This window comes from Limulus polyphemus, unplaced genomic scaffold, assembly GCF_000517525.1.
Source record: "Limulus polyphemus unplaced genomic scaffold, Limulus_polyphemus-2.1.2 Scaffold144, whole genome shotgun sequence".
NCBI lineage: Eukaryota > Metazoa > Arthropoda > Merostomata > Xiphosura > Limulidae > Limulus > Limulus polyphemus.
The window spans coordinates 267,678-276,312 of record NW_013665754.1 but is presented as its reverse complement, the minus strand read 5'-3'; positions in this window follow the sequence as shown (position 1 = coordinate 276,312).

Below are 8,635 nucleotides of genomic sequence, written 5' to 3'. Positions count from 1 at the left end.
GACTATTGCATTTAATAAATATTTTGTTTGGGGTTTTTCATCCAAAAAAAGCGACATTAATTTATTGACGACCTAATACATAAAATAACTTATATTTAATTCAAAAGTCGCTAAATAGTGCACCTTAGCATTTAAACTTCCTTCATACTTCTAAGTCAAACATTTAATTTTGTCATGACAATTAACATCCTTTACACTATTCTTACCACTAGGGCTGCTTCTGTCGCGTCAGTGCCCGTTGCTGTTTCTCCATTCCCGTGCACAAATAAATGGTATCTATATACAAGCTGGATTACGAGGACAGACCGAAGACTGCTTTCAGCACTAGAGACGGTTTGTACAGTTTCGCATCCTTTACGCTGTGTAACATGCCCGCCTCTTTTGAGAGGCTGATTGAACTTATGCTAAAGGGGCAGCAATGAGAAAGATGTCTGGTAGCCCGGTCTATGTGGATGATATCTTAGTGTTTGGGTGCAGGTTCGAGTCTGCTGTTGATAACCTGAGCATGGTACTTCAGCGGATAAAAAAAGTGCAGGTTTGAAGTTAAAACTAGAGATGGGTGCACACACGTGGAATCTCTTGGTCATAGTGAGAGCAAATATGGCGTTTCTATTGGCTCTCATATCACAACAGAGCAAAACTGGTTTCGACCCATGACTAAACGAATATTTCACACTTCCTTTGTTTTACATAGTGTTATCAACGTTTAGTGGCTAACCTCTCCATGGTCACTGCACCGTTGATGGCTCTCACTAAAGTTGATGCGTATTTTAGATGGATTGAAGAATGCAACAAAATATTCCAGTTGCTAAATGCACTTTTCTTGAAAATCAGACGTTCGATCCGGTGGAATCAGAGCCCATGGATGAAGACACATTGTTTTCTTGCTGGTCAGACATACTAAATCTTATTCAAACTACGAATAGGTTAGTCTGAAGTCTCCAGGGGCCACTTATCACCCCAGTCAGCAACCTTCCAGCCACCAAGAGAGGGTTCTACGAGAAACAAACTCCCTATGGCAGCAAATATCTCAGCGGAGTCCATCTTACTTCCACCCAGTCAACAATGCCGACGCTGGAACCAAAACCCACCCAAACCAGTCTGGAGCCGCGTTTAAAAAGCGTAAACTGAAAGCAACAATACACTTCTACAGGATTTAGTGCGGGAAACGAAGTCACAATACCCTACTGCCCACGTATTCAGGAGACTCCCCAAAGCGTACGCCGCGGATATAAGACGAGTTGAGTTTTCGTGATCTCAGTTCCAGAAAAGGGTACCACTTTATATTTGTGCTAAAACGGTACTTGAATATTTAACTACAGTTTTTGCAAATGGATAAACCCATTTATCGTTGTTCGCGTAACATATGTCGCCCTCTGGACAAACTATACTTGTAACAATATGGCGTCCCTCTAGGTCTACGAAGAGATGAGGACTAAGATGTCTACGGTCTTTTCTTAAATAAACATCAAAATTAAATATAAATAATACAAGATTCAGTATATTGTATTGAATTATAATATTTGCCAAACATACCAATTAGGCCCTTTTAAGTCTATGAGCTTGAATTTAGCAATTTTCCTACTATGTGTATAAAATATATGTTATATTAATACACTGTAGAGAATGGACTAAAGTATACCTTTTCACTTTTGCACTATATCTGAACTCGTTATTGTTAGTATAACAAATAACTAATTTCGTGATTATTTAAGGTTTATAATTCACACAGTCAATTACCTAGCACGTGTATGGAACATTCAAAAGGAAACTTCTAGATTTCTTCGCTTCTTCTTTGTTGTATACGAAGTCTTACGTGTGTAGAGTTTCTGTAAATTGCAGCTTCTCCCACACGCACACAACCTGCACGACAAAACTAATTTACCACTCGTGGAAACTTTAAACTAAAATCCTCGGGGATTCAATCTTCTCCAGAGAACAAAAATCCCCTCAGTGCTTCCTGGTATCTAAGAATACAAAAGTTTATTGTTGAGGTGTTTGAACAAGAAAGTATGTAGAACTGACTCTTACTAGCTAATAAAATATTAACCGTATAATAAAAACTAACGCTTATATTCAGAAAATGATTTTATTTCAACATTGAAGAGATAGGTTAAATAGATATATAGCAAGCCTGTTTTGAATGTCAGGGTATTTTCGTCAATGGTGTTTAGGATGTATTTACTTTATTTGATAATTTTACTTTCAAAGAAGTGATAAAAAAGGGTAAAACATGACTGCTCATTTTTACATATTATAATAACTAAGATAGATATCCAGGCTCGTTGAATCCGTGCCTCAGCTATATTCCTATAGTCAACTTGGAGACAAGATATCTTTGTGATCCTACACGTCACTGACTTGCGCTGAATCGATACGGAGGCGGTGTCTGGATAAGCACGTGTAATACACCAAGTTTCTTTGATCTTTTCAAACACCTTTTTTGTTTGTTGTTGTTAAGAGAGAATGCTTTCTCTCTGATAAGGTCTGATTCGTCAGTATCGATTTTCATACGAACACGTGCACGGAACTCACGTGAAGATTTCAGCTATACATTAAAATAAATATACATACCTGTATAACAAGCAAATTTTAGTTGAGAGATGCTTCAAGTCGAATTAAATATTTGTTACAAGATCAAAGTTATTGTAAAATATGAAAAAGAATATTATAATAAAACATTGTCGAGCATGTGCTGTTATACTTTTGATCTAAAAAACACGTCATTTTAAATAAATAATTGTTCTAACTACGCTGAACATCTTCCGAGATCTAATTTACGGAGATTTCCTTATTATTGTATAAAAAGTACACACACATGACATAAGAACGTAAAACGACAACCTTCAACTTTACCCAGTCAAATTTCTATAATCAAAGAAGCTAATATGCTCACATGCTGCTGCTGGAAGTGGTTCTTATCCTAGTTCTTGTATATACAGGGTGTAGCAAAAAAGTTATTGTATTGTCACATTTTCTTCGCCTTGTAAAGTTCTTTTTTTCAAGTAAATTTGTTACTTTCATAAAAACGCAAGCTACTCGTCATTAAAGATAAAGTCCCGGCAGTGCCGTTCATAGATATATATACGTATTCTACGTTTAATTAGTACAAATATATATTTGAAAACCAACTAACAAGTGATCTATAATACACTTGATTTTATCCAATTCATACAAGAAAGGCGTATAAATAATTTAATATATTTTAAGTAAATATCAGTTCATTCAGTGTGGTTCTGAAAAACAGTGAGATAAAAGCTATTTTAATGACTTTCTTCACAAATGTGGTCTACTAAATGCGATCTTCTCAAACAACTTTTTAATATTTTTTCACCCACAAATTCTATATTGAAATATAACGTCGATGTGTTGTCAAACAGGAACGTTAATTAAGTTTGTACAATCGTTAGACCAGGTAAGCTCTAGTGCTTATCGTACTCGAACTGTGGTTCTGAGGATCCATGGCACAAAACAAAAAACGCATTTTGAAATTTGAGGCCGTTGATGCGCTATAAGAGTGACGGTCTTCGATAAACAAGAACAGTCCAAGAGCTGGCGGTGGGTGCTATCTTCCTTTTACTCTGTTTATGAAAAATTAGGAACTGCTCTTGTGCAGATATCTTATTATGCAAAACTTTTGGACCAAATAAAAGAGTGCATAAATGAAACCTTAATAGTTATATTTACTTTTACACTTTGTTGATATAGACGTACTGTTAGTACTTTCTTATAGAAGCTCAAAGTGCACCAGAATGTTTAATTTTACGAACAACGTTGCGTTTATTAAACTCATTTAACAAAATTTACCATCATTATTAAAGGTTAGGTATCATGTAGTCTGTAGCAATTAGACGATCGTGAAAGTCAAAAGACGAACACTAAATTGGATTTAATTACTCCTAATAAGTGTTACTGATCAAATAAACTGATATAACATTGAAAACACAAAATGTGAATTTATTTTAATTTTCTTCTTCTTCCTCGACCTCCTGTTAGACTAAAATCCTGTTAAATAAACTACAGAAAAACTTCTAATGGAAAACATAAGTGACGCTCATCCAAATATTTTGTCCTTCAATTTGGCGATTCATTTCGTTATAAAAATTTTCTTATTTATCGTATTTTTAGACGTAGTGTTTCTATTGAAATAAAGGTTTTTATATTATAGTTTAAGAAACGTAAAACTTTGAACTATTTATACATTGAGATATATATATACGAACTTGTGGAGCAATGGATTGTGTTCTGGTTTGAATAAACGTCACGTAATTTTCCATATTAAATTACTTTACGTTATTTGGAGCATATAAAGTCACTATAAATGTTCAACTGCACCCACGACCAGCTGACATGTAATTCAATCTATAATTATACGAATCAAGTTATCCTGAAAATAACTAAATCTAGTTACTGAAGCACTTTTCTGAGACCAGAGCTTTCGCAACTGTGAGTAAGATTGAGTTTACGTACACTGTTATCGAATACGATTTCCAAATAGCACAAGTGATATAAAAATAGATGTTATCTGTACGATTCTTTGTAGTAATTTTACCTAATTAGATTACATTACTTCTATATAAGAAGCAAACTTTGTAAATATACTCTATGTGCATAAAATGAGCTATATAATTTATAATTTTCAGATTTTCAAAATGAAAAAGAGGTAGATTAGAGCGTGTAACAGGTATGCTAAAAGGATTCAGGAACATGATATTTCGGAAATTGTGGGAGGAAATAACGCAATATTCTCTATTCTAAGTTATAGAATAACTGCAAACGAGGTTTCAGTAGTAGACTCAGTCAACTGTGCACTTTCATATGTTATTTGTATAATTGAAAGCGATTACTTATAATATGTACGAATAAAAATGATAAAAATTTTGTAAAGCGGTATTATTACCTTCTGAAATTGGTAGGTGGTAGAGGAGCCCTAAAATGTCAATGCATACACGTGCATGTAGGTTTAAAGTAGAAAACTGTTTAAGAAAAGGCCAAACTTCTTTCGCCACAGTTATCTATTCTTCTGGGCCGTTTATCTATAGTATTACGTGCACTTTATCATGTGAAATCTTTTCCTCTAGCAGGTCGGTGATACCTTGAAGTTGCATTCTCCCTTATTTTTCGACTGGGATGACTAAGTGTGACGTAGGTAGCGCACACAGAATTGTAGAATATGTATATATATTACTGTGTTTTTCATTCTATAACAGTCATTGTCGTTCTACAAAGAGATATCTTTGTTATTTCGATTGTGTTTTATGAATTGAATAAAGATTGTTTTCAAAATTGTATCCGATCCACTTGTTCACATTTCAGTTGAGACGAAGAGAACTCAGTTTAAATTTGCAAAATATTTTCTGTCGAACACGTTTCGTATGTAGACAGTGTAAAAAAATGTATGTTGCTTTATGGTAACTTCAGTTGCTTTTAATTTCGGATTTTTATTCATATTTCCCTACCCAAACGCTTTTTATTTCAGTGGTGTTTGTTAATTTTTAAATTGGACACGAAACTGATTTTGCGTATTATGTTCTTGTTCTTTGGTTTTGCGTTTAATTTCTTTTATCTGAGATTAGATGAAATATATATATCTTCTTTTGTGATAATTGTGTTTGTTCTATATATGTGTGTGTGTTTGTATGGCTATAGTTTTGTTGTTGTTAAGTACATACTTGGAAGACATACCTGGAAGACACTTTATGCGACACGTGGGCTAATTGAATAGGTAAGAAAACCCCTAAGTTCTGGTATAGTCACCTCTTACTTATAACTCCTGACTAGGAGTTATGCACGAAATCTGGCCATAACTAATGACTTCTTTAGTGTTCTGTTAATCATTAAAAACACCAGTAAAAGTAACACAATATCTTCCTTTCCAATGTAAAATTAAGCATATAATAATATAAGGTATATTCCACCTGTTACTAGTTGTTTTCCTTATTTACCTGAAACCAGATGTTAGGCGACTTTTAGTACACCAACTTGTTTACTTTTGAAATATTAATTATGTGGACTGAAATATTTTACTCGCAAAAGTGATAGTTTAAGAAACGCTCTTCTAAGTGGATAGAGTCCATGGACGTTTCTGAAGAAAACTGAGTGAACATAATAATTGAAAACCTACAAATTTGAGTTTATTGATTTATTATCAGCCAACATCAAAAGTAGTCACGAAGAGATAAGAGGTCGGAAATTACTTCTGATTCTCCCAGTCCACGATAGCCCAAATACCAAACTAGATAAATTTATCATTTTTCAACGGTGATTTCAACTTTCTTACGTAGTTCCTGTAAAGGGAAGAACAGCTTTGCGTGTGCTTTTGTGCAAATATGTATGCAAAGCATCAAGAGAAGCATTTTGAATATGACTCAAACTAAGTTAATACCGTGTATTCATGCACTGTATGGGACATCACTGAAAAAGCTTTATTACAACTTTTGGTGTCTGAAAAGCCTGGAACCAAAGGTTACAGCTTTTTTTTTTAATTTAAGGTATGTGACTGATATGTGGCTGTCAAAGAATGAGAAGTTTGAGTTGATCCTGCTGTTAATCTAAATTACAAGGAGAGCAGGTGGAACACATTCAGTATAATTCGTTGAAGTGTCTATGGTTCCAGACGTTTCGGACATCCTGTGTTATTTTCCATGTGATCACTCCATCACTGAATATAAAGTTGTTCAATGTGCAGAAAAAGTCTGAATGTTAGTCATAGTGAAAATAAAACCATTAGAGTACTTATTCTGTACTTGGCCATTACCAATACATTATTCAATTTTAGAATTTTGTATTTAGAACTAGAAAAATCCACCATCTGAGCATTACATCAATTATTCGTGCAAAACTAATGGTGGCCTCTGCTGTTTTTTACCACTTTTTTGTATTCCATGTGCAATTTCTAATTACATTTTTCGTTTCCAAGACTAATATCTTACTCTTTCGTCCAACGATTTAGCATTGATCTAAAAAAATTGAAGTGAATAAAAACGGATTTGTTTTCTTTGTCGCATGCTTTTTACCTTTGATTTAGATGCAAGTATTTCTAGAATGGCATGCGAAAAACTACATTTTGTAGCTGAAAACAATCCATTTTGTAACACATTAAATAAATATGCAACATTTATCGATTTAAAGTCTAATTGCATTCACATTGTTTCTAATCTTCGTATTCAAAAAATACTAATAATAATGCAGAATTGAAACCCATACACATATTTAGAACAATTGTATATATTATGGAAATCAAGTACAAAGTCATTTGTCTTCCAGTTCTCTAATCTAAGGTCTATGTTCGAAAGCATGCGGTACACCATGTGACTTTACACGCTGAATTGTAAGGTGAGTCAGCCAATCATACATACTGACTTTGCAAACAGGTAATTACGTTGGGTAGAATTCGATGAATGACGCAGACTTCTGTGGATTGTTAAGCTACATCAATCCGTTTGCTTCCGCTGTAGACGTAATAGGTAGCAATTAAGCCGAAGTATCATAGTTACCGGTTTTGATATATGAGTGAACTTGCAACATTGACTGATTCCAAAATTACTTGATACTCATGTTGAAATTCTGTTGCGTTTAGAGTGCATCATTCTGAAAAACCAGTCTCTTCTTTAGCTCATACGAATCTGTAGCTTACTCGTGTATTTTGTTTATGCGTTCGTTTTCCGATATTCGCACAAAGCTACTGTATGCCTATCTGCACAAGTCGTCCTTAATTTTGAACTGACCGAATAGTGGGATTTGACTGCCACTCTTATAACTCACCCAGAGTCCCCGAAGTGCGTTTCAATTAATTCATTTTTTTTCGTAGTAAAGGGACACGGACACTACACCCTCAAATCCATGCGCGGGACGCAAATCATTGGGCCTTTACTGATGGTAGTACGAAATATTGTCACATGGAAGACTCAAAATATAAAACTGGTAGAGAAAATAAGAGAAGTGCGCATAAACAGAATGATGTTAAACTATAAATATAAATACACTGGTAGTATTTATGTAGTGAAATAGATATATAAATACACTGGTAGTATGTATGTAGTGAAATAAATATATATAAATACACTGGTAGTATGTATGTAGTGAAATAAATATATAAATACAATGGTAATGTTTATGTAGTGAAATAGATATATAAATACACTGGTAATATTTATATAGTGAAACGGATATATAAATACACTGGTAGTATTTATGTAGTGAATCAGATATATAAATACACTAGTAGTATTTATGTAGTGAAATAGATATATAAATACACTGGTAGTATGTATGCAGTGAAATAAATATATAAATACAATGGTAATGTTTATGTAGTGAAATAGATATATAAATACACTGGTAATATTTATATAGTGAAACGGATATATAAATACACTGGTAATATTTATGTAGTGAAATAGATATATAAATATACTTGTTATGTTTATTTAGTGAATCAGATATATAAATACACTAGTTATATTTATGTAGTGAATCAGATATATAAATACACTTGTTATATTTATGTAGTGAATCAGATATATAAATACACTAGTTATATTTATGTAGTGAATCAGATATATAAATACACTTGTTATATTTATGTAGTGAATCAGATATATAAATACACTAGTTATATTTATGTAGTGAATCA